This window comes from Berghia stephanieae, chromosome 1 (genome assembly GCF_034508935.2).
Source record: "Berghia stephanieae isolate SIO BIC M18660-M18661 chromosome 1, UCSD_Bste_1.3, whole genome shotgun sequence".
NCBI lineage: Eukaryota > Metazoa > Mollusca > Gastropoda > Nudibranchia > Aeolidiidae > Berghia > Berghia stephanieae.
Genome location: NC_088360.1, coordinates 118568470 through 118573469, shown reverse-complemented (window position 1 = coordinate 118573469; position 5000 = coordinate 118568470).

Below are 5000 nucleotides of genomic sequence, written 5' to 3'. Positions count from 1 at the left end.
ACGCTGTCAGGCTTATAACCGATGGCTTTACTATCCATACTCACCGACTAAATACAAAACTCCCCCTTAATAATAAAGCATAAAACCCAAATTAAATTAATAACATACCCCACTAATCATTGTGTGTAACATGAGAGCTTTCTCTATGGAAGTGGATTTCTAATACCATTATAGCAACGGGCCAATCCTTCAATAACTAAATTAGTTGATACCTACTCGAATTAGTCTCAAAACTGGCTTTCATCAAAAGTCCTACATTATGAATTCTAATAATTCCAGCCAACCACTCACCTACCCATCTTAGCCACCCTTACCGCCCCTTCTCGTTCTTTACCTCACTTATCCCCCGCAGCGGTCACTCACGCTCCCCCCTCCTCAGGCTATTTTGTTCTCCACCATTTTGATCCGCTCGGACTTTATTCCCGCCTGCATGAAATTCATAATGGAGAATTTCTCGGCCCATAGTGGTCAGTTATTAGATTTATTGGAAAATGTTCATCCCTGGACGGGGGTCTTTCTCGACCCTAACGACCCTTGTTGAGATGGAAAATTGATTGAAATTCGCGGACGCCCCGGCAGGCTGGACGTGTCCGCTTCTTTGGACACGTTTTCTATCCCTTCGATTTGAGATTTTCTAAGTCCCCGTTCGGTTTTGTCATTATTTTTCCTTCCTCCCGTCAATTCTTTATATTATTATTATTATTATTATTATTATCATTATTCCAATGTTGATTCTATTCTTTCGTTATTCCTTTATATTCCTTTCGTTTCAGCACGTCATATCAATTTTGCCCTGTCTTTCTCTGTTTCATTCAATAAGCAATTTTCTCCGTATTCTATACGTCTATACCCAACTTTCCTATCAAGTCTTCATCATAATACTTTATTCCTCGAAACCAATATACCCCCACCTCTAACCAACCAACCCACCACCCCCTCTTTTCCTTTTATAGATCTCCCTTGCACTTTATATTTCTATTTTCCATTTCTATTGGAATATTCTGATCCTAGCAGCATTGCGTTATACAGTTCTCCATTGGATAGAAGTCTTTCCTGATTGTTGTCATAATCATATCATGCAACGTTTTCCACTTTTCCTCCGTTTTCATCACCCCTTATTCTTCCGTCCCTACCGGCATTGTGGTCACGAAATTCGGGTGTCCAGTTAAGTAACTTAATAACAAATCGAGCGCTTTCCTTCTTGTAAATTACGCCTCGTCGAATGATGGACTGACCGACCCGAGATCGAAGTAAATTATGATGATGATGAAGATCCGAATGGACGTAGTTCATATTACATTGGGGAATCGCCTTTAAATTTGGTCTGACAAATTTGATGGAATTGGAATCTGAGTGGCTGAAAAATAAAAGAAAGAAATGCCAAACATCCAAATTTTTAGAACGTCTACTTTATCCATCCAAACGGGAGTTTGGGTAATTGGGATTACGAAACCGTAGGTGTCTAGTCAGTAATAAAAAATGTGTTGAACATAATTATTGGAGTGCAGATAGTATAGTGTTGCTTAAAATGTTTTAAATATTTGATGCATTTTATTTTTTCTTTATACTAGTTTTCCCTTCTAGTTATCCTGCAAATGAACTTTATTAGTAGTGGTAAAAGTAGTTGTTGCAGTAGTAGTAGTAGTGTAGTAGTAGTAGTAGCAGCAGCAGCAGTAGTAGTAGTAGTAGTAGTAGTAGTAGTAGTAGTAGTAGTAGTAGTAGTATTATCATTATTATTATTATTATTAGTAGTAGTAGTAGTAGTAGTAGTAGTAGTAGTAGTAGTAGTAGTAGTAGTAGTAGTAGTAGTAGTTTGGTCACCTCACTAAACTGCTATTTATTTTCCAAACCGGGTACTCCAATGAGTGTAATAATATGTGAAAATTTAATCGTACTTATAGTTTAAATCTGTCCTTGTAGATGGCGATACCTGAATGACGATACTTGTCCCTTCTGTCCAGTCAATCTGTTCACTAAGCAATTAAATGAGTAGATAGGTGTCTTTAACCAGTTAACTGCGTACTAGGGAAAAACACGTATTAAAATGTGGTCAAAACACAACTCGTCATTCAAAGATCGATCGATTTTAATGACCCGCATCTTGGCAAAAACTCTCAAACCTAGGACCTCGCGAGCTTTGGTAGTTAACTGGTTTGATCCGGCAAAAAGTAAAGGCAACCTGAAAAGTAATCGGTGACCTTACCTAATTATCTCATTGACCAGGAAATTGTCCCGTTAACCGTTAGTGTTGTTTTTGTTTTGTTTTTGTTTTGAATACGGTGTAACTTCCATGTCTAATCAGTGGAAATGCGCTATATTTAAAAGATGAAAATGATGCTGCTTGAAGCTCGAAGGAAAAAATAACGATAAGAATTGAAATGTAAGCTCTAATTTATTAAACGAAGACAGATACTGTGGACGTTTCGGGTTTCACCTTAATCAACAAGCCTCGATGAATGAAACACTAAGGAGGAATGAGGGATGTTTAAAACTTTAAAACTAGTAGTAGAAGTAGTCGTAGAAGTAGCAGTAGTAGTAGTATTAGTAGTGGTAGTAGTAGTAGTAGTAGTAGTAGTAGTAGTAGTAGTAGTAGTAGTAGTAGTAGTAGTAGTAGTAGTAGTAGTAGTAGTAGTAGTAGTAGTAGTAGTAGTAGTAGTAGTAGTAGTAGTAGTAGTAGTAGTAGTAGTAGTAGTAGTGGTAGCAGTAGTGTTTTTGACGGATTAAAGCTCATTTATACAGATTTTACCCCCCCCCCCCCCCCCCCCACACACACACACACAAAAGAAAACAAAAAAAAAGTACAACAATATTATGATAAATAAAAACTGGACCGAATTGGACGCTTTCGTCATCCTCCTGAGACATAAATTACATTAGACAACCCTGCCATAATCAGAAGATGAGTGAGTGGATCTTACGAAATAGACAAATATCAAGTAAAAACTTATTTCTTGTGTTTCTACTGAGACTGAGGAAAGGGAGACCGATTTGTTTTGGATTGCTATTTTAGTGATCCATCACCTCATAACGGTGATATGGTGGCACGGTGTGGGTGGTTAACATGAAATTTATTTCCAGAAACGAAATTTGTGCCAACAGTTCTTCTTTTGTTTATTTGTTGTTGTTGTTGTTGTTGTTTTTTAATTTGTTTTTTTTTTAAATAAGAGTCCTTCCTTTAGAACCTTTAGGATCGTGGAGCCGGGGTTTATCCCGGAATCTGTAGCGTAAAACGGACAATTGCAATTTCTCGCTACCCTTTGGATACGATGCTAGTCTATCGCAGGTACTTTCCGCCAGACCTAACTGATCAGCTACCCAATCTTTGATGGGTGCACGGGATGGGGGGGGGGGTGGGGGGGCGTACTCTGAGAAAAAAAAGCACACATTAAATCTTTTTCGGCCAGACAACTTGTCTTTCATTTATCGATCAATTAATGCCTAATATGGTCAAAATACCTCAAACCTGAAACGTCCTTTGTAGAAAACACGAATTTCAAATTTTGCTCGATGACAATGGCCCATATCTCGTTAATAACTCTACTTACGTGATAGCAAAAGGGTTTATCAGATGCGCCACAGAGTAGTCATTCAGATCTAATAATAAAGTCTTCAAAGAGTTGTAATACCAATTTAAGCAAAGTTTATCCCATTAAGAAAAAAAAACATGAGCTTTTATATATAGCAATATCCACAAAACGTGCTCAAAACGCCATATAAGGTGTCCCTAGCCAACAGCAGCACTTAACATGTGGGATGGTACATGACGCCTGTTTGGCGATATTACATTTTTCCCCGACAGTTAAAAGGTTGTTAACGGCCAGGTACTTATTTAACACCTCAGTCCAGTGAGATAATGTGAGTAAAGAGCGTTTTCCAAGGACTCAACTATGCGACGCTCAGAGCGGGACTCGAACCCTTGAGCTTCCAGTCAGAAGGTGAGTGTCGTACCACTAGATCATATAGCCGCACGAGATAATATGAAGATAATGATGATTATAACTGAAGTGGGCAAGTTAATATCAATTGAACAAAAGTGTTTAAAACTGTTCCAGACAAGTTTGACGTCGAGTTGTTCAAATAATCTAAAATGACCCACGTACTTGAATCGACGTGGAAATATTTGGTTTGGTCGGAGAGAAAAAAACAAACAAACAAAATAACTGGACAAGTTTGTTAATAAGGTATATCGATTCATCTCATTTTTGTGGACGATGTTATTGACGTGGACGCGGGGGTTGCATTGGAAAACCTAGAGTATCATTACTCTTGAAGTCATGGTATGTAAATACATGGAAATGCGAGAAAGCCAGTTTAGAAAATGTAGAATGAGCATGAGTGGAATTATAATGAGAGGAATTGGACGCGAGCAGATTTGTCGTTCAAAGACAAAACGCCTGTTTTCATTTTAGTCAGAAATCTTTTACTTCGAAATGATATAACCTTTAATCGATATATGAAGGTCCAAGGTTTGAGTCCCGCTCTACTCGGCGCATTGTTGATTCCTCGGAAAAAGCTCTTAACTCACATTATCTCACCCTACTCAGGTCTAAAATGAGTACAGGCAGGTAACAGTTTTTAAGCGATTTGTGTCTATTTAGACCGGATAAAGAGATATAATATATGTTAGTTATTATATAAAGATGACCCCAAGTATTCAAGCCTTTTTTTTTTTAAACCAGTGATATCTCTGAAAGGTCATGTTTGAGAATTTTTGGCAAGCTGATGCTCAAAATGATAATAATATATCTTGACATCTGAAGTAAAAGCTTCCAGGCTAAAATATAAAAGATGTTTCGTCATTTCACAGCACAGCTGGACCAGACCGGGTGGTGAGTGGGACTGATGTATAATTTTGTGAGTTGAACACGGTTTGGAGTGCTATGTTTGACGAGATGGAGTGGAGGAAAGAGATGGAATTGAAAATTATAAAATTGATATTTTCTGACTTCTTGTTTACATTCGATTAACTTTGAATTAATGTGCATTTCTAGGAATTGATT